Below are 22,578 nucleotides of genomic sequence, written 5' to 3' on the forward strand. Positions count from 1 at the left end.
GCTGGCAAGTTAGGGCTGGAGACAAGATTCTGCCATGACATGCAATTTTGGGGGGGTTGGGGCATACAATTCTTAAAAGACAGTCAGCATAACACATCTAGGAGGAGTCTGTCTTCCAGAGCCGGATGTCTGGCCCTCTGAGATGGCTGTGCCCTGCCTCAGGGTGTGATGGGGCAGGGAGACTGGGATACCTGCTACTGATCCTGAATCTGGGAGCTTTCCCCGGTGAGCACTCCTCCAGCAGGTCAGATCTATGCCCTGCTTTGTGGATTCCTTTGTTTACAAAATATTAGTCAGATTGCTTTAGGTCTCTGGCGTCTACAGTGTTGCTAAGAAAAATACGAATGCTGAATAGTCTCTTAAAAGTGAGGCAATTCGTTTAATTCATTCTACAAATGGTTGAGTGTCTGCCCATCGTGCTATAGAGAATGTAGTGGGATTATCTTAACAGTAATAACAGAGCCGATCCTGTTTTCACTCTTGCAAGGGAACTAAGACCTATTCCCTAATCATGATATTGAAAGGCATATGTGGTGAGAAAAAATATAAAAGGTGTTATGAGAGTTATAGAGGGAGAAGAAATTGCTTTTATCCGCAGTTTCTTGCAAGGCTTTTTGACGGTAAGGTTAGGTAAGTCTAACCTAAGTGTTTAAAACCCCGCTAAAAGGCATTCTACCTGGAAGAGCAAAGGGGAGTAAACTGGAAAATGAGTTTGACTGGAGTGAAACGCTCATCTCTGGGAGGCACAGCAGGAAATTGACTTTGAAAGACAAGTTGTGTCGAGACCATAGAGGGCCTTGGACACCTGGCTCAATCACTTAAATTTTATTGGAATTAGTCCCCAGGAAGCTTAATCTGGCAATGGAGTCTAAAAGGTTTGGCATAGAAAGGCCTGCCACAAGGCTTCCAGGGTGCAGTGAAAGGCACTAGCTTGCCATGCCCCTTGGGTTGAATATAGCACAAATGGGGGAATAAAATCCAACCTCCAAGGAAGCCTGTGAGGGGCACTGTATGACAGAGTGAGTAAAGCATCACATTATTAAGGCTGAGCTGAGCAGGACAAGGTAACAATGGCCATATTCAGGGCTGTCTTGACTTTGTGCTTGTACCACTTAAATTTGTGGTTTTGAATATTCATATGAATTAATGGGTCAACAAGCTTGCTTGACATGCCCACCAGCCATACTGCAAAGACGTTCCTTACAAAATGACACTTCCTTCGGTCATTTTACTTATTTTTTCCAGTCTAAGTGCTTCCCAAAAGGAACTGATATTCTTCTGATTAAAGAAAAAGCAAAAAACATTATTTTAATTTTATTTTTGTATTCTTTTGAATATATAATATTTTTAAATTTATCTTTTTTGTTGAGAGTATTACAGGTGTCCCATTTTCCCCCCCAATTGACCCCCTCCACTTTGCTCCCACCCCCTCCCCAGGCCTTCACCCCGTTATTGACTGTGTCCATGGGTTATGCATATATGCAAATAACTTCTTCGGTTAATCTCTTCCCACCCTCCACCCCCCTTCCCTCTTTCCTCTGAAATAAGATTGTCTGTTGCATGCATCAATGTCTCTGGATCTATTTAGTTCATCACATTCTTTTGTTTATTAGCTTCTTCTTAAAAAAGACCCTTCAACATTTCCTGTAGTGCTGGTCTGGTGGTGATGAGCTCCTTTAGCTTTTTATCTGTGAAGCTCTTTATCTGACCTTCAGTTCTAAATGATAGTTTTTCTGAGTAGAGTAATCTTGGTAGTAGTTCCATGTTTTTCATCACTTTGAATATTTCTTGCCACTCCCTTCTGGCCTGCAAGGTTTCTGTGGAGAAATCAGCTGACAGTCGTATGGGTGCTCCCTTGTAGGTAACTAACTGCTTTTCTCTTGCTGCTTTTAAGATTCTCTCTTTGTCTTTAACCTTTGGCATTTTAATGATGATGTGTCTTGCTGTGGGCCTCTTTGGGTTCCTCTTGTTTGGGACCCTCTGTGCTTCCTGGACTTGTAAGTTGATTTCTTTCCCCAGGTAGGGGAAGTTTTCTGTAATTATCTTTTCAAATAGGTTTTCAGTTTCTTGAGTTCTTTCTTCCCCTTCTGGCACCCCAATAATACGAATGTTGGGCCTCTTGAAGTTGTCCCAGAGCTTCCTTATACTGTCTTCGTATTTCTGGATTCTTTTTTCTTTTTGCTCTTCTGGTTGGGTGTTTTTTGTTTCCTCATATTCCAAATTGCTGATTTGATTCTCAGCATCCTCTACTCTACTGTTGATTCCCTGTAAATTATTCTTCATTTCAGTTCGTCTAGACTTCATTTCAAATTGGTACTTTATTATGTCATCGATTTTCTCAGTTATTTTTGTCATGCTCTTACTAATATGGTTGAGCATCCTTATAAGCAAAATTCTGAACTCTGTATCTGTTAGTTTGCTTGGATCTATTTCATTTAGTTCCTTTTCTAGAGATTTCTTCTGTTCTTTCCTTCATGACATGTTTCTTTGCCTCCGCATTTTGGCTGCTTCCTGGTGTTTGTTTCTGTGTATTAGGTAGAGCTGCTATGTCTCTTGGAATGTGTAGAGTGGCTTTGTGTAGTAGGTGTCCTGTAGGGTCCAGTGGCTCAGCCTCCCCAGTCACCTCAACTGGGCCTTCTAGGTGCTCCCCTGTGTGGGCTGTGTGCACTGTCCTGTTGTAGTTGAGCCTTGGTTGCTGTTGGCGTCCCTGGGAGGAACTGACCCCCAGGCCAATCAGCTGTGAGGACCAGCTGCAGCTACAGCCAAAGAGCTGCTGTGCTGGAGACACCCCTATGGAGCAGGATTTACTTCAGTGGGGCTTTGGTGTTCATCAAGTGCGCCCCTTGAGTGTGTCACTCGTGGATGTGGTAGGGTTGTAATCCAGCGTGGTCGAGTCTGACCACCAGGTGCACTGTCTCTGGGGCCTCCTGGGAGGTGCAAAGTCAGCCTGTGCCAGTGCCTTGCCCAGGGCCCCCCAGCATGAGCTACTCAGCAAACCGTAGTTGGCTGCTCCTTGTGCTGGGCTTGGAGGTGCCCAGGAGAGGCCAAGCTATGAGCCAATGCAGCTGCCGCTAGTGCCAGGCCTGGGGCCGCTTATCAAGCCGTATGGGGCAGCTGCTGCTTGTTTGAGAGATTTTAGGAAAGTCCTAAGCATGAGGCTCTAGAGGCCACTTGCAGAGAAAAGCCCCTGGAAATGGCCCGGATGAGCTGCAGGTGGGGAGGGCGGGGCCTCCGGGAATCACGGGGCGGGGCCAAAGGCGCGAGTCAGGTGCTGGCGATTCAAACATGGCGCCTGCCTGCGGCTGTGTGAGGGGAGGACTCGCCACAGGAGCCATGGCCTCCGCCAGCCCTTCTGCCTGGGAGGAAGCCGCCCTCCGCCTCTCGCCCGGATCCCAGGCAGGTTAGTTCCTCCCCGAGTGTCCCGGGTCCCTTCAGGCTGCTCCCGGCGCTGGGCTCAGAGGGAGCGTCCGAGTGAGTCCGTGCCGGGCCCTTTAGAGGAGCTGCTGGGGCTCCCGCAGCCTCCACGGCCCTCAGGGACAGTCCCCCTGGTTTCACAGCCGGAGTTGTGGGGACGTCTCTTCCCGGCCTGGAGCCCTGGGCTGGGGGCCCGAGGTGGGGCTGGGACCCCTCACTCCTCCGGGAAACCTTTGCTGCCGAGATGTCCTCCCGGGTTTACCCCGCGGCACCGGGTGTGGGCCCGCGGCCGCGCCTCCAGGATTCAGCCCCGCCCCGCCCGCGTCTCCCCACTTCCTCCCGGTCTCGATGCTCCTTCAGCTCCCTGGTTGTGGGGCTTCTGTGCAGCCAGATCTCAGGGGGCGCTGAGTGACGGTGGGTCTGTGTTTTAGTTGAGAGTTTGATGTGGTCGCGGGAGGCGGCGGGGACTGCGGTTACCTGGGCCGCCGTCTTGTTTCCTCAGCCACCAAAAAACAAAGTCAAGATAAAGGGCCAATGAAAGTTAGTATGATTCAGAACAAAAGTTAGTATGATTTAAAGTAGCCGAGACAAATATTGTTATGATAAATTATAACCCTCCATAGAAAACTGGAAACATTTTTCCCTGACACTGAGTGCACGAGAATACATTGCTCATTATAAAAAGGTTACTGAACAAAAATAGACATTATTGTCTGCCAATCTGAGTTTCACAAGAGGTAAAATGGTTCTTTATATAGTCACTCCCCACGATAATCTTTAACAAAACCCAGGAAAGCCGAGCAGATTACAGTTCTGTGAAGCCACTTCTGGGGTAAGTTACAGTAACGGGTCCATGGGTAGGTCTCTGATGGTGCGACGTGGTAAATGAGTGAGGTTCAAGGACGGCCGCAGAGCCTCTCAGAACGTGAGCCTCGCCGTCACCTGCTGTGCCTGCGGGAAGCAAGGGCGTCAGTCCCGCTGGACCGGCCCCGGGGGAGCCTCAGAAATACACACTTTCACTATCACTCCCAGTGATGCGTGTGTGGGTGTGTGAGTATTTTCCTTTTTAATTTTTTTTTTTTTTAATATTTCATGTTTTATATTATAGTTACAGTTGGATGTATATTATTATTTTTTTAAAATTATATCTTTATTGATTTCAGAGAGAGGACAGGAGGGGAGAGAGAGAGACAGAAACATCAATGATGAGAGAGTCATTGATCAGCTGCAGCCCGCGACCAGGGCATGTGCCCTGACCGGGAATCGAACCCTGATCAGCTGGATCCTAGGTCGACGCTCAACTGCTGAGCCACGCCCGGCTGGGCTCCCTTTTCAAAATTTGAGAGCTAATGATCTTGAGAAACAGCTGAGTAGCTTGCACCCCTCTCTCTTCCATGTGTATTTTCTTAGTTAAGATTTTGACAGAAACGCGCACCCCTGCCTTCATCCCAAGCCAACGTGTTTCTGAAAGTCAGGCACTCTCTCTTTTTGATGAAGAGATCGGTAAGCTTCGGATGGCAAAGTTGGCCGTGTGTGATAAAGAGCTTGCCGTGTGTGCGTCCCCAGGTGGACCTGTCGTTCTCCAGCCAGCTGGCGACATCCCACAGGGAGGACTCTCCCAGATTTACCCGCTAGGCATGAGAGAAACAAACAAGATTTGCCTTCTCTCGTACTCTTCCAAATTTCCATGGATGATTAAAGGTAGTAAAGCAAAGAAGAAAGAAAACTTCATCTGAGTTATTTGAAAGAAAAAAAAATCTGTTTCGGATGAAAACTTTTCTTTTTTTATGACAAGTAACAGCAGTTGATCAGCCTCAAACGCACATTACCAATCCCTTGTAAAAAATGTGCCGGTAAAGAAAGAAGGCAGTGCAGCCTGAGTACAGAAGGGCTTTCCTCTCATTCCAGCCTCGCATAGAGGATCCTGCCCCACTTTCCTGCCGTGGGTAGCGCTGTCCGACCTGGCAGCATCTTCGTATAAAAGCCCTAAGAGAAAACAGTCTGGGCCAGATTCCCTGCGGTCTGTATTCAAAAGATCAGCTTTCCGAAGAGCTGAGGACATTGAATCCCTCCCTCTGGAAGCCACATTGTGGTATCCGAGGTCAGCTTTAATTTGTTCCTGCCTGAGAAAGGGCGAGAGGATTCCATTTCACCATCCTGGATTTTACAGACCGAGACATGTAGATGTGCAAAGACTGGTGCTTTCGGCTACAATTGGGGGCAATATTTAGCGTTGCTTATTTTATTTGGGTCAAGTTGATTTCTCCTATGTCCAGTCAGAGTCAATAATTGGTGTTTTGATAGAAGTATCCTAAAATTTCTGATAAACTTTAGCTCTGATTTGCTCCGTTCAGTGATTATGGATACAAAGATACTTTCGTTTCTTTGTAAGAGAAAATGACTGACTGGTCACAGACCATGATGAGCACGGGGCTCAGGCAATTTGTATACAATTTCTGACTCCGGCAAAGACTCGCGTGTAAGATAACTACATTCCGTTTCTCTAGGGGTAACACAGGAATAATATTTTAGTGGTTTAAAATAATCGCTGAAGCTCCAACAAACAAATAAGCCTTTTGGTATGAGTAGTATCAGGCTCAATAAATATGAAGAAATAGAATGTTTCTTTCATAGGTTGCACATTTGTCAGATATATCATTTCTCATCTTTACACGTCAGTAGCAATTGCATGTAAGGCATTTTTACATTATTCTTGAATAAAGCAATGTTCTTTCTTTCTTTCTTTCTTTCTTTTAGAATTTTGGGAGCTGTCATTTATTTTCTAGGGTATTACTTCTATTACCTTCCCTGTTCCTCACATCTTTTCAGGTTGGCACAGAATTTTAGAATGCATGCACCCTGACTTAAATTTGTGCTGTCTCTGTTTTAGAGTTTTAATTAATGTTGCAACGACTTATCATCTATACGTGTTTGCGTAGCATGAAGAAATTAATGCTCAGATTAAACAGACAAGTGAGACATAGATGGTAGAATCAGCAAACAATTCAACAAGCCCAATTTAATGTAGAGTAGACTGCATTCTAAGCCAGATAGTCTCCAGCAGGCATCTGCACTTGGACCAGTGGGAAAATGCATTTGTTGATGGCATTTTGCCTTAGTCAAAATGATATTATTTAGCTTATCTCCTTTGATCCTCTCGATATTAAAAAAAAAAAAAAAGCCAATAAAATTGCTCTTAAAGCACAAAGCATAGGATGGTTAAGGATCCTGGTAGACAAAGTAGCAGTTAAGAGCTCAGGGGCTGCCAGCTGGACCTGGGCTGCAACATATGAGCTGCACGGCCTTGAGGAAAGTTAACTATTTACTCTTTTTAAGTTGCCGGTTCTTCATTGATAAAGCTGGGGCTTAAGGTTGTGAGGAGTAAATGAGATGTTCTGCTCACTTGTGTAAACGAAGAGAGGATTTGATTCAAAGGGAGGGAAGCATGGAGTTATTGGCTCACACAACAAGGTGTAGAAGGGAGATTGTTGAGCTCACCTTACGGAGCCCTAGAATTAAGGAGCGCTTAGATGCCTAAGCCCTAGGGGACCCCTAGGGCTCCCTCTCTCCATCTCTAGTCCCTGCTTCTCTCTTCGTGTGTGTGTCTTCATGAAGCGAAGGCTGCAGTCATTTGCATCCCCACGGCTCCCATTTTTAGTTGTGCTATTAGAGAAGATAAAGTCTCCTTTCTTCTATGTCCAGATTTGGAAAGTACTAGAGGGTGTGCTGATTACTTGGGTTCTTTGCCAATTTCTGAATCATGTGTGTGTGCGTGTGTGTGTGTGTGTGTGGTGAGGCACACTACCAAGTTTGGCCTCGCATAACACAGTGCCCACGCCTTCCTAGAGCGTCCCAGAGTTCTAAGACTGGCACCCCTGGCACAGACGCACAATTAGGAAAGCATTTTGCAAAGGGAAGCAAGAGGAATAGATGAAAAAATTGATGAAAATGAAACGGTAACAACCAGTACAATAGGTGAAGGGCTAGTGCCTGGCTTACGGGAAGCTCTCCATACACAATGGGCTGCTTATGTGACAGTTGTTGTTGTTACTAGTAGAATTGCCTTCTGTGTCCTGTCTGAAATGTGTCCAGTGTCCTTTCTGCGATAGCCTTCTGACCCAAGAAAAAGGGACTGCCAACAAGTGGCAAAATTGCCAAGTAGGTAAACTGTTTCCTCCAATTTCTCTGTTATCTCTCTGCCAAGGGTCACTCACCAGGCCCACTTGCCTTTAAATATCTCAGACTTCAAAATTATTTCTCCCACCATCATAGTTGATAAAACAACTCACTTTTATATATGATTGATCTCACGAGCCCTCAGTGAGATTACTTTCTATTCAAGAGAAGTTTATGCATCCTGAAGGATCTTTGGCTAAGAATATGTTTCTGAATTTGAAAGGTCAACAGTGAGCATGGTGATTGTCCAGGTATTTTGCTTACTATGGCCACTGCCTCCTCCCCACGACACGGACATTTCCTCACATGTCCTTCCTTCCCCTGCACCCCTAAAGGATCAGTCCCTTAACTGCTTGTTTTCTGAAAGATCAGCACACACTGACACAGGAAATGCATCTTTTCAGGAGCCCTGGAAAGACACTTGAGACATAAACAAATCATGCAAAAGCAAATAATTTATATTAGGTCCAACTGCCTATATATAAGATGGTAAGAGAGGTGAAGTTCCAAGCCTCATATCAGGGGGAAAGGAAGCAAAAGCCAGTCACTGCTTCCTCCCTAGATGGCTGCATACCCTGTTGTAAGCAATATTGCTCTTTAGGGGCTGCAGTGAGTTCATAGCTAAGGGTCCACCCTCAGGCAGATGATAATTCTGTGAGAGGAAGACGGAAATACCGCACAGATACAGCTAGAGAACACTGGAAGGGGAGAGAATACAGCGAGGGAAGCTTTATTTAAGAAATACGTCTCTCAGTGATGTGTCACCCAGCAGGGCTGGGCAGGACCTGAGAGTCGGCACTCCTAACAGCCTCCGCCCCAGGCCGATGCTACTGGACCCCATAGCACCCATTGAAAGGTGAGCTTTAACATGCATATGCCTGCCCCATTTTACAGATGGAGAAATAGGCTCAGAGAGAGAAAGTTGCCAGCCTCAGGCCCCCGGCCCAGCTCAGTGGCAGAGTGAGAGGGTGTTCAGGTCTGTGGGCCCTGACCTGGGACCTGGCTGAGAGCTGGGTTCAGCCCTGTCCTGTCCCTTCTCAGCCCGTTTCATCCCTGAGGTGCTGTGATGAGGGGCAGAAATTTTTAGCATAAGTATGTCCCAATCAATATTTATGATATACTAAAAAATTAAATGTTGTTTATCTGAAATAAACAAACAAACAAAAAGAAATATGTCAATCATGAACCATTAGTGAAGATGAAGAATGTTGTCATAGCTGAGAAAAAACTAAAACAGGCCCCTTCTTACTTGGTGTGTGTGTATTGATAACTCAACAAGTGAACGTTAGATTTCTATACAAGATGGATTTTTTTTGTCTATAAAATTGCTGAGGAGTATCGTCCTTTCTTAAACTTACTTTTCAGTATTTCTACACTGCTTTTAAAAATGCCCCCATGCTGACTGATACTTCATTAACTTTCGGTAAGCTGAATCACTGATCCCTCCAGCAAGGAGAGAGCTACTAAACTCTAGGAGGGTTAGTCGATGTGAGATATTCATTCAAATGCACTGTCTCATAGACAATAGAGGCCTCTGATAACACTATAAATATATCTCACCGAACTAGCAAACCCGCTTGTAGATCAAAAGCTATTTTAAACTTCTATTATTTTTAATTGACAATTAGATGCTTCAGAGGCCTCTAACCTCTGGGCTCCTAGGCCTGGCTTCGGATAGAAATAGGACCTGCTTGAGGACCAGCAAGATAATCGACTATCTCTGACTTAAAGATAAATATTTATCAATGCTCTTGATATTGAAATCACCACTGTGTTAGGTCCAGAGAGGATTCAGTCTGACAAGGAGGGGATTTCAGGGCCTAGAGGACAAAGGCAGCCAACCCTCATTTCCATGAATTTTCCCATGTCTGGTGTCTTTGTCCAAGTCCTTTGGCTACAAAATAGAATCCTTGATATTCATACCAAATTGTAGTTTTAAATCACTCTCATGTAGATTCTTACTTGATCTCTACTCCTTTTTGATGCCAAACTCTTTTTTTCTTTCTTTGTTAGGAAAGGAAGGGAAAATGTAGTAGAACATAGATTGAATAATAAATAAGTGCTTTGTAGTTTCTCTGATGGAAATTCTGCCAGACGTGAGGACAGTGGGTCTGTCTCACAAGACTCCACTGCCTTCCAGCATCAAAGACGCACACCAAAAAAAAAACATAAAAAGATGTGACTCAGCTGCTCCGTGGTGTCAAAGGAGAAACCAGGGGTCGATGTGATAAATATAGTTTATTGAGGACTTCCTGAAAGCATCTCTAAAGTATGTTCATCTCCCATGTGCTAAGTTTCCTGAATAGGAACATGTTTATGGGTGAGGTATCCTAGTTCACCTGCTCCGAGACAGCCTCATAGCTCTTGAGTTTAAGCAATTTTCATAGATGGGCTCGGGAATGGAACGTCTGGCTTTGTTTTCTCTCATGCTGTTTGTAGGATAGTCATGACTGTGATGACCAGCTTTGTCGGTAACCTGTTCCATACAATGAGGAAATGGAACAGGGATCAGTGTTCCAATTTTACTCATCAGAAAATTAAAGGATAATTTGCTTATAATTGCATGTGATTCTAGAAGAAGGGAAATAAAGATTTCTGGGTATATTGATTTAGTGGGTTTTTATTAAACTTTAGAATGAAGGTGAGATTTGGAAGACATGCTATATTTAAAGATAAACAGCAGGGCATAATGAAACAAGGGTTGCATGAAACAGAGAAGAAAAGTAAGTTCTGGTTGGGCCATTTTGAAAGAGTCCCTAAAACTTTCTATATCTTGCTTTCCTTGTATGTAAAGTAAGGGAATTTTAACTCTAAAAAACCTTAACAGCTATTTTTATTACTATTAAACCACAAATAGAGAGAAGGCCAATTTAAATTAAAATAAAAGGATCCTGGGCTGAATTAAAAAGCGGGGGGGGGGGGGGCAGCTGAAGCAAAACCCCTGCAGAAAGAGATGTCAGTAGACATACGCTTAATGTTCCTTGGGTGAAAACTTGCTCTACCATGCCATGGTGTATCTGTAGAGAGAAACAAAATAAACCCAGATTTATCTATATCTGCATTACACTAATTCCATCACAGTTTCTTTGTCCAGGATTTTGTATATATCCACATATATTCTACTTGTATTTCTAAAGTTTTTAAGTGGGCATTATTAATTTTTCAAAATATTTTGAAAACCCAAAGAATAATACAACATAAATATGATTGGAGAATGCACCAATATCTTTTGGTGCTTTCTATGAATGCATGTATTTATAATCCTCTCTGCAATTCTTGTTAAATAAGAAAATATCCTGGAGTTCTATGGAAACACAAGACGGGAAATCAAATTCTGCATTTGGATATTATAATTTCATTTTCTTTTTCTGCTAGGTGCATGAGTTTGAGAAGATGATATCTATCCTTCACTTGTATGAACAGGCAGGGTTAGACAAAAACAACCCCTTTGTCAAACAGAAAGGTATAAACACACTCAATTGCACAAGCAGAGCTGACTCCCCTTCAGGCTGATGCACATACTTAATGAAGGACACGTGCAAACTCAGCCAGGAGCCCAACAAGTCTGTACAGTTCATCCTAAATGAACCTGACTTAAAATAGCTTTATATGACTCTGGGAGTTTGTCTGTGGCTTCTTTTAAGAATAATATGAAAATGAGAGTCAAGTGCTCCTGTACAATCCACCAAAATCCTGACATCTCAAGAGCTGCTAGCTTGTTGTCTTTTATCCCTGCAGGGGTTTTCCAGAAACCAGAGTGACCTTTTCTACACATGCACAAGGTCAATGAGATACAAAGATCCAGATAAAAGTTTCCAGGCCTTTACCACAGTATGTCTGCTTCCCACTTAAGTATTTATAAAATGTGGTTATAGATACATCACTAGGAGGCAAGTTCTTATCCACTTTGGATTCAAGATAGATTTAAATGCAATGTTTGGTTCCCTGTTCTCTTGGACTTTTATATACAGTATTAATGATTGTCCACGATTCAAATCTGTTTCTTTCTATACATCTATGTCTTGGACTAAATTGGGTTGATTATGCACAAAACAAACAAAATATTCTTCTCTTTTAAAAGTTTCCTTTCAGAATGACACAGTGATCACTGTTTATTTACAAACACCAAGTGGTATTTGCAAAAAAAGGGCAATTTTTAACTACTTTAAATACTGTAAAAACCAACAAAGGAATACAGAAATTTCATGAAGCTTAGAAAGGAATGTGACCTTTTAAACAAGTGTGTTACTTCTTCCCTGTCTTTAGATAGAATATTGGTCATAATAGGAAAAACAACCTCCGGATTTTGAATTTAAAAAGAGTAATTGAGTCGTAGTCCTCACTACAGTTTGACCTTGGGTAAGGCACTTAATGCAGATTCTGTTGTATTCACCTTTAAAACTGGACTAATGGCACCTGTCCTCCCTACCTTAAAGGATGGATGTAAAGGTAAGTGAATCCATGTAGGAGAAAGTGGTTGGCACGTAATCAAGTCATATGAATTTCAAGGCAGACATTATGTTACTTATGTAAATAATAGCTTGTTTTGTGTGTTTTTTTCCATCTGGGTTTGTTTGCTTTGCCATGTTGATCTGGTCCAAGCAATAATTAACCTAGACCTCCAAAAGAGAATTGGACTTGGAATAAGAACCTTAAAACTTCTGAGTACAGATGCATTCCAAGTCTTTCATGGTCAGAAATAGCTGCCATCTGGATAATTCTCAGACATTTATGCCCTCACTTTGGACATTTCCCAGAAACAAATTTCCTTAGATTTTTCCCTTCACTCACTATCTTTGGGGGGAGGTAGGGTAAAATTTCACTATTTTATTTTGGAATTCTATAAGTATCTGTATTTAGATATTAAACAGCCTTAAGCTGACATGTTTATGGTGTTTTTCATGTTTTCAATAGCAATAGATAGATGATAGATAGATAGATAGATGATAGATAGATACATAGATAGATAGATGATAGATAGATAGATGATAGATAGATATAGATAGATAGATGATAGATTTTGAGACTTAACAAACAATTCTATTAGATATGTATGGCAGATGTAATGCCCATTTTACCAATAAGAAAACCTAGTCACAGATTAACAAAATGACTTCTCTAAGCTCACAAAATCAGTTGTTGTGGGTGATGTTGGGTAAGGTAGAAGGAGGGTTACAATTCAGATTCCTAAGTTAAAGAAATGTTTCTTATTCTACACTATATTCTAGCTCCATGATTTTGCTATACTTTCACTTATTTTTACTGTAGCTGTGCCATATACCTGGTTTTTCTAACTCCTTTGCTTATCTAAGGCCTACTTAGCAGCAGCGGAGCCAACCTCACCCCCTCAGAGAAGCATTCTCTCAGGTGGGTAGTGCCCCTCCCACGGGCACCCATTCTTCTAGCGAAGGGTTGATCACATTCCATTGTTGATTGGTTTTCTTCTGCCTCACCCACTAGCCTGTGAAAGCCTCGGTCCCTCACAGAACAAAGTGCCTAGTGGGCAAATGAATACGCTTTTTATGATATGAGAAATGATGTAGATCTAGCTTTTTCTCAAGACCTGCCTGCAGTTTCTCACAAATTGCAGCTGGTTGGCTTTTCTTAGAGTTAAGAGTCTGCAACCTTTTCCCACCGCTTGGGAATATATACGCCCAAGTTTCTACATGCTCACTACGGCCCCCAGTAATAATCTTTACATAGGCAGGAGGTGTTTTTAAGAAGTTTTAGCCTATCTGTATTTTACCTTTACCCTTGCAGTTTAGATTGGTTCTCAGTTCACGATTTAGTAGGATGTTGGTTTGTTTTCCTAAAGTTCAACGCCCCCAAGTTCAATACTTGCTCCCAAGTCCTCACATCTGTATCCATGTGCCAAAATCTTGGTATGCCAATCTCCGAATACAGTACTGTCTCCGATAAACTTTTCAGTGTTCTAAACTGTTTTTCAGTATTCTAAAGTCCTTCCAGGCATGTCTCCAATTTCGTACAGCCTTCCCCTCTTACTCAAGCCTGGTGGTCCTGGGCTTTGCCTCCTAAGGAACAATTTTCTTAATGCTGATTGATTCCCTTCCTGTAGGTGTTTTAAAATCTAATCTACACATGGATTCCCTGTCACCAACTTTCACTTACCTGATCCCATATGCTTGCTAATGTGTATTAAACTTTTAGCATTTCCTTTGTTTAGTTTTTCAGAATAACTTCTTTCCTCGACTATCTTTCATGTATTTGATATAGAAAATAATTATACTAATCTTTAATATCAAAACTCAAGCTTCATTTTCCCAGGAATATTCCACAGCTCACCTACTGAGTCTTAACTATATCCTTTGTCTTCCTGAACTTCATTATTCCGCCCAGATCATTCAACCTACTTTCTCTACACTCCCCCAGCCCAATCATAATGCACCCATATACAGCAGCACATCCACTTATAGAGCATGTAGACTAACAATAACCTTGGATGGCAATGAGAGAGAAGCAATATATAAAAAGGTGGGGGGACATTTTTTCCCCCCCATAGAGTCTCCTTTATTTATAGGTACTTGTGAGATTACCTAATTAGTCTCATAAAAAAATCAAAATTGATAATAATATTTTCCTGGATGATCTAAGTCAATCATATGTGAATTCATCTATTCCAATTACTCAATAGATGAAGGTATTACCAGAAAATAATCTAATAGATTTACTAGATTCAAAGAAATAATATTGTTGATATGGAATTAAAATAAAATTAATCTATAAAACAATTATTTAGTATTCAAATGTGTTCTGTGCCTATATCGATGGGACAAATTAGTTAATCTGCAACTTATCAATCAAAAAGATACATTTCTTTGTATGTAAATACCCCTATTGAGTAACCTTAGAGAAATCAAATGTGTTTATTTGTAATTAGCTTTAATTTACATTTCTATTTTAAAATTTAATTTAGTAGGCATTCTAGCATTTTTTTTTTCTTTTAACCTAAGGCTAATTTTTTTTTTTTTTGGGGGGGGGGAAGTTCAGAATTCAGAGATATAAATTTGAGGTTCATTCTGCACAATTACCATATTTTAATTTTGCCTCTCAGGGTCAGAGTGACAGTTTTGTGCTAAAATAATCCATGAGACAATAAAAACAAACACCATTGTAGTTTTTGTGTGTGTGTGTATAATTTAATGACATAACTATGGCAAGTGTTTTTTTCCAATATTATATATCATGGACTTTACGTGGTCTTTGTGGTCATCCCCCTTCACAAGAATATTTTCCTTCACCAAAAGAAATGGAATAGGAGTAAACATAATATTATGCAAAATGATAGGTCTGCTTTGTCTCCCGATTAGTGGCAAGAACCAGTTGGTATTTACTGACTTTTGGCCTTAATGGGTGAGTGAAATCTGAAGCTGCATAAATAAGATAAAGCAGAAATTATAAGCCTATTTACTCCCAGTGTGGTTCTTTAGTTTTTAAATTCTATTGGAAAACAAGTAGTCTTGGAAAAGTTAAAATCCATAAGTGTAGTATATTCTGAAAAAAAGCAATCTTTTAGGTCTCCCTTAAGTAACTGTGCATGTTTCTGTAACAGTCTCCACTCGTTTAATAGAGTGCTTAAGAATTATTTTAAATTTAAAAACTTTTAACATGCCTTTAAACTTGATCTTATTTGTTGAAATATTTTCTTATTTTTTTATTCTCTTACACAGTCCAGATGTTTAAAATATTAACATACAGGGTGGAGCAAAAGTAGGTTTACAGTTGTTCTTATGGAAAATAATACAATAATTAATAATCAAGAATAAACTGTCTCGTCCAGCCGGGCGTGGCTCAGCGGTTGAGCATCGACCTAGGATCCAGGCGTTCAGGGTTCGATTCCCGGTCAGGGCACATGCCCGGGTTGCTGGCTGCAGCTGATCAATGACTCTCTCATCATTGATGTTTCTATCTCTCTCTCTCCCTCTCCCTTCCTCTCTCTGAAATCAATAAAGATATATATTTAAAAAAAAAAAAAAGAATAAACTGTCTTTTGTGTACTCACAACTATAAACCTACTTTTGCCCCACCCTGTATGTTAATATTCATGGCAATGATGTCTTCATGGATTTTTTTCTCTTGCTAACAAAATGATCATTTGTTCCTAGATACTATGAACATTCTATAAATTTCTGTAAATTCTCCCCTCTAAATTTTTTTCCAACTTTTTACTCTAGCTGAAATGTATTTGGTTTATTATTTAAGATATATTTCTAAATTTTCTTTCTACATTTTTATTTGGTAATGCCAAGTCTCTACTTTGTTATTATTTTTAAAATAATTTTTAACTCCCTTGTTTTGCAAGCATAAGAGATCTTACTAGGATTTGCATTTAAAAAATTTAAACATGACAAACATATAAAATAACAAATGATGAACATATAAGCATGTAGAATAACACTCACCTCAAAATCTGTGAGGAGAACTTTGAAGTCTCCCAAGTGTCTGTTTTTTTTTTAATCTCTCTACCATCCCACCATCCTCCAGAAGTTAATCAGCCTCTTATTTTCTTTATCATTTGATGTAAATACTTTTCAGTTTGTCATTTTTTTTTTTAAATTGACATGGAGTAGTATCATTAACATAGAGTAATGTATCGTTTTGCCACTTGATTTTACAAAACATGGTAAAGATTCTTCTCGTGATATGGAAGGCTGCAGCTCACTCATTTTCACTGTCCTAGAGAAGTCTATCATAGGAATGCCGCCAGTAAGTACTTATCCATTCCCTTAACTATGGACATTTGTTTTGTTTTTAGGATTTTGCATATATATAATGTTTCTATGAATATTGTCTTTCCAATAAAATTTTTAGACATGTAGGGATACTTTCTTGACTTTTTATTTGTTCAAATATGCGTATATCTATTGACCTCATTTTGAATACTGAGGCATTTTGAAACCCATTGGAACAGTTTAATATAAGTTGTTATAAACTATATAATCATTATTTTAAATTCTATCAAATGCTGCCATAAGAAGCATTGCATCTGGCTCACAAATACAGAGGGATTTTATTCACCAAGAGAAAATAAATTGTAGGTAGAATTTAAAACTCTATAAATATTTAATAAAAAATCTGAAGCAATTTTGTGTAAGTATTTTAAAAATGGATTTGATTTATTTTTTCTGACTTTAGTGCTGGGTTTCAAAAATAAGCTAAGTGCTAATTAAACTTGAGGTCTGATTACCTGTTTCTAGCTTTTTCTTTTTACTCATTTTTTAGAGTCTATAAATAGCTTTGGAAATCCACCTCCCCAAATTAAGTCATTAGTGATGAGGTATAACTCTTTAAAAACATTTCCTTTTTTGGAATGTCATGGTACTTAAAAAAAAAAAAAAATTTCAAAGAGAAGAAGGGAAAGGAAGAGAGAGAGAGAAACATCAATGATGAGAGAGAGTCACTGATCGGCTGCCCCCTGCATGCCCCCACTGGGGATCGAGCCTGCAACCCAGGCATGTGGCCTGACCAGGAATCCAACAGTGATCTCCCAGTTCATGGGTCAATGCTCAATCCCTGAGCCACGAGGCCAGGCTAATGGTACCGTCTATTAGGAATATAAATAGCTCACTTCATATTTATGGTTAAACTGAAGCAGTGCTTTTCTATGGCTAAATAGGAAGCATGTAGTGTATTTGGGAGTAATGTGAATATTCTCAGTAGATTTTACATAGTGGACCACTGATTTTGGAATGTGAAAGAAAAAGCAGGTTGACGTATTATTGCACGCCCTATAGAAATATAGATTAACAATAAAACATGACCAATACATAAATAGATGTTTGAACACACAATTTATATGTAAGAAATATAGGCAGCACAATCTATAGCTTAATAGCATGAGTTTTGGCCAGTCACACCTAAGATGAGCCTGACTCTCTGCTTAAAGACTATGTGAAGTTAGGCAATTTACTAAGCCTCTCTGGATTGAGTTGCTTCAGCTCTGGAATGGAAATAAAAATAGCATCTACTTCATATAGTTGTTCTGGGATTAAGTAAGATTATACAGCTAAACATTCATTGTAGTGTCTGACATCTCTAAGTACTAAATACATGATAGCTCTTATTAAGAGAAATCCTAGGGAAAAATGTCATCCCCTAGTGAGATATAGTGAAAACAAAACACTCCTATATTTTTGTGTCAGTGAAAATCAATCCACTCTCCTTGGAAGAAACATGACAATAACTTCCAAAAGTTATAAAATTGATAAGTAGTCTTTTTCTGAATAACAACATGTCTAAACACTTATTTTAAGGGGAGAAACTTAAAATTGGAAAAATTTGCATGCAAAAATGTTACCTATCTCAGAGTATCAGAAATAACTGGAAAGGGCCAATGGTAAATCTATTAACTGGATAGAATATTTTGCAGCCATTAATAGGGACAATTATGAAGATGATGACAAGACATAAAAATGCTTACAGTAGAAATTAAAGAAAAATCAGATAAGGAATGTGTGTGTGTGTATATGTAAAGATGGACTAGAAGGAAGCATAGTGTGCTGTTGACACAGTTAGTGACTACGAATGAGCATAGATAGGCATTTATGGGGGGCAGCCCACTAACTTAATACAAGAGAAAAAAATTCAGTAGCTCAGATCGTCTAAGAAAAAAAGTGCAGTAACTTAAATCACTTTCTCTGGGTTGCTTATTTCATTTCGGAGAGCAGCATGTGAAGATTTTCCAAGGGCTTCATTTAGACCACATCAACTCAGTTTTATCTCCTGCCATAGCTATCTATCTCAGTCAACTCCTATTCTCTATGCATTTATCTACATGTCTCATCAAGAATGTGGCAGTAACAAGTTGACTGAATTTAAAGTACTCTGAAAAAAAAATTGAGCAAGAGATGCCAGTGTTCAAGTGTTCTTTCTGAGCAGCACAACTTCATAATTGTGCACTGGCTACAAAGAGATTCTGTCTTGTCATTAAATTGTTTAGCGGCTAGACAGACTTGTTTTTATGTAACAGGATTAATGGTAGGACTACAAGTACAAACCAAGTTTGTTGGCCCAAACAAGTTATGAGCTTGCAAAGGTGCAAGGACATGGGAATGAGCTGCCTGGTGAGGTTCAGAACCCAGCAGTTAAATGACAGATGGTACTATGTCGTCCTCAAGCCCCCATATTCTAGACTTTTTATTTCTCCACACAAGTTAAGGCTTATAAGGAATACCAGCTGTGAGAAACATTTGTCTTTGGTAAGCCTGTGTGGACTTGCTTTATTTCATCTTCTAATTCAGACCCTCTTACCTTTCTGCTATCGAAAATACAGGTCACGGCTGTAAACTATATACACGGGATGACTGTTCAGTTGGCACTGTCTAAAGGCGTTACCTATTCACACAATAAATCTTATATTTTAATAATGATACATTTTGTGATTTCACAAAGAGTAGTGGAAGATGGAATGGTATATAGGCAATAACTTTCTATGTAATTCACAACTATATTATCAGTTGAGAGTATTAATACACATGGATTGAAAGTAGAAGTATGATTAACAACAAAAGTACATTCTTATTTCATTAAAAAACACACAAACAAAACATTTATCATTGTAGTCAAACACTTGTTATTAGTATGATATAGCTACAAAAATTTATAAAATGGTCCATTGAATGGTGTAAAATACTAAAGAAAAATTTTTTGCACTGTAGTTTATTACAGTTTCACAGGTTCACTGTTAATAGTGAAGTAGTGGGTTTACCCAAGATGATTTCAAGTCGTTTTACATGTCAAACCAAGACAGCTCTTCTTTCAGTATTGGCCATATATTAAATTATATAACTTTAGAACTAGAAGGGGTTGTGAAAGCATTTAATAGGCATTGGAGTAGTCATTGTCACCTATAGACTTGTTAAAATCAAAGATTTCTCTGGATTGGGAGAGGTCTCATTCCGTACATGGTTGTTTCCTGATATGGCAGTCAATCTCTGTCCCCAAATACAGTCCCATTTGTTTCCCATGCTGTGGAATAATCTAAAATAGATGACAGAAAAGGTCAGATGCCGCTCTGTAAAAGCAATGCCACCAAGTGTGTAGGGATAAGGCCTGGTAAAGCTTAGATGATGTTTCTAAGGAAACCATTTAAATATGCCCTCAAATTTGCCATACCAAGCTCCAAAGCAGCAGAAGAGTTGTCATCCCCTCCAGCTCCATTATCCAGTGCTTGCTTTTAAAAGATTTCTGGCAGCTAGAAGTAATTGACCAGATAGTCTTTCATTTCATCCACTTGGCATTTGGACGTATAAAAAAATTAAGTCATCAAATCACTATTTTCATCTAGACAGTTTAGTAGAGGAAATCTGTTAAAATTTACTGTCAAAATATATCAAAAGCTTGTCAGATTTGTTTATTTGTCTACCGTGCACCATGCATTAAGATCTACTTTGTGCTTAGCACTGGGCAGAGCCCTGGGGGTTAAAAATAAAAGACGCTCTCTGTTTTCAGAAACCGACAAGCTTTATCAGTTATAATTCTACATTAAAGAATATCTTATCTAAAGAGTTTATTTTTAAAGTATTATTTTTAAAGAATAGTTTTTAAGCTTCTCTCTGGTTTTCTTTCCCCAAACAATCAAATTTCTCCTGGCTTATTCATACAGTATACCTGAGAAGCATGACCTGAATTAGAAAATGAGTCATGTACACTAAAAAGCTTCAATTTAAAGACAGAAATGTATAGACCAGGCAGGCAATTTTGTGTGGGATGATATGAAGGCTAAAGGGGAGGTGAAGGATTCAGTTTTCCTAGTTTTCAAATTATTTGGGATATGTTCTAGCTTAACAGGTCATGGAAATAAATCCTTTGTTGGCAAGGCAACAAATAAAAACACATTTTTGGGGGTAACATTAGAGTCATAAGTAAAATAAGAATGTATTAATCACCACTTAGGTGGTCTAAATTATCCTAGTTGGCATGTGGAAATAACCATACACACGAGCAAATGTGGCATTCTCTGAATTTTATGAGGGCATGTACATTTTAAAAAGACATATCTGTTACCCCATTACTAAAATTTGGCTGTTAGCCTCCAAATTTCAGGCGTCAGCTGCAGCTTTACCAACAGCTCAGATAGAGGCAAGCTACACATTTACTACGAATTCAGCCATAGTCTACCCATCGGCCTTCTCATCTTTTCAGTGCTGTCCCTTTGATAAAAACAGTACTATTTAAAGGTAACATGCCAAAATTCCTGCTTAAGAGAACTCTTCCGGGGTGATGAAAATTTAATGTAGATGTGATTATCTTAATGCCTTGTTCAGGCAAGTTGAGGTGGGCGAAATTGTTAGTTAGGACTTTACTTACAGTGCTTCAATACTTGCTATACTTTCTGGCTCTCAGCTATACCCAAAGACAGGAGAAAACAGTGACCCCACTATCGTCGGACACATTTAGTGTGTGGCTTTGCATTCTCTCTCCTCCACTTTCCCTCAGAGTTTGTGATTCATCACTGAGAATCCATGTAGTCCCTGCAAAGCTAACTTAAAGCCCGGCTCTGAGAGCCGAGCCCACGATGAAGGCTGAGCCAAACCCTGATTCAACTCTTGGGCCTGAGTTATTGGCTATCAAATGAGCATGTGACTTAAGGCAGCCTGTCATAGCAGGCCTGGAACGTCACCCTGATTGACAGGAAAATGTTCCTCCTGGGTGTGTAGAAAGCAGCATGTCACCCTAGGGACTGCTGGCTCTTTGCTAACCGTAAGGAGTTCCCTTTAGGAGGACTGAACACCGTGGGGTACCAAATAGAGACATGGATAGATGGTGCGACCATGGTGGTCTTGTTTTGCCACCAAATAGAGACATGGATAGATGGTGTGACCATGGTGGTCTTGTTTTGCCACCAAATAGAGACATGGATAGATGGTGCGACCATGGTGGTCTTGTTTTGCCACCAAATAGAGACATGGATAGATGGTGTGACCATGGTGGTCTTGTTTTGCCACCGAGTAAGACTTCCTTGAAGCCCAACTTCAGAACCTTAGTTATACGAGCCAATAAAGTATCTTTATTATTTAAGCTAATTAGTTGGTTTCTATGACTTGCTACTAGCAAAGAATTCTAATGAATACATTCAAATATATGTTAGGTAACACCATGGAAAAAGGTGTTAGACAGGGGATTCAGACCCTAGGCTGGTAGTTGAACGGGGTGGTCTTTATTTCAAACCTGGAATTCTAATGTGGGATGCACCTCAGTGTCTGTAGTCCATCCCCTCCACAGAATCTAGAAATGTTGCTCGGATTCCCTTCAAGCTGTCTGTATGCCATACATAATATTTTAGTAAACAAACTAAAGACTATCCATTTTTTTCTCAGCTCAGTTTGTTTATTGCCAAACGATACACATTTTATTGCTCCCTTTCATCTAAGATGGCCCTTGATTAATTCTAATTAGGACACTTATTTCTGATTAATTGTAATTAAAATAATTTATGTGTATGCTTTCTTTTGAATAGGTCAGCATTCAGAAAAAAAGAGCAAGGTGTAAAAGAGACCTAAGATAAGATCGGAGCAGCGTAGGTTCTAGCCAAATCTTTGCCTTCGATACGTGGTTTCTTATTAATCAAAACAAACTGAGGTGTATCGTTTTACATTTCATTAAGGACTAAATACCTCTGCTAAACAGGAACACAGCTTTCTTTCTGAGATAAAGATTTGGGGTTGAGGCTTATTATAATCCATCCATCTTGGAAAAGTATTCTACATTGAAATTGTGTTCCAAGGAAATCAGCACCTGAGGTTGTCTGAACCATTTCCAGAGCAGAATGCCTGGGCGACAAAGCTTCTGTTGTTTTCTTCCTGGAACTTGTACTTCAGACTTTCACATTTCTGGCAAACACGGCCCCATTCCCGTTAGGCATCTGTGCTTTTCTTTTCTGAAGGGTGCCATTTCTTTCCCATTAATTATGTTTATTTTCAATCTTCCAGAGCAGAAGGAATCTCCAGTATTTACATGTATTTCAGTATG

Source organism: Miniopterus natalensis, chromosome 10 (assembly GCF_054644295.1).
Source record: "Miniopterus natalensis isolate mMinNat1 chromosome 10, mMinNat1.hap1, whole genome shotgun sequence".
Lineage (NCBI taxonomy): Eukaryota > Metazoa > Chordata > Mammalia > Chiroptera > Miniopteridae > Miniopterus > Miniopterus natalensis.